Source organism: Hemitrygon akajei, chromosome 25, assembly GCF_048418815.1.
Source record: "Hemitrygon akajei chromosome 25, sHemAka1.3, whole genome shotgun sequence".
Classification (NCBI taxonomy): domain Eukaryota; kingdom Metazoa; phylum Chordata; class Chondrichthyes; order Myliobatiformes; family Dasyatidae; genus Hemitrygon; species Hemitrygon akajei.
In genome coordinates this window covers 34,142,381-34,142,594 of record NC_133148.1, presented here as the reverse complement: position 1 = coordinate 34,142,594, position 214 = coordinate 34,142,381, and positions in this window count along the sequence as shown.

Here is a 214-nt window from a genome sequence, read left to right as displayed (position 1 = left end):
TACCACGGGCTGCCTCAGACTCCAAATTCTCCCCACTCTCGTTGAAAGTGGCGTCACGGGCAGATAGGGTCGTAAAGAGAGTGTTCGGTACATTGGTCTTCATAAATCAAACTACGGAGTACAGGAGATGGGATGTTATGTTGAAATTGTATAACACATTGGTGAGGCCTAATTTTGAGTACTGTGTGCAGTTCTGGTCACCTGCCTACAGGAA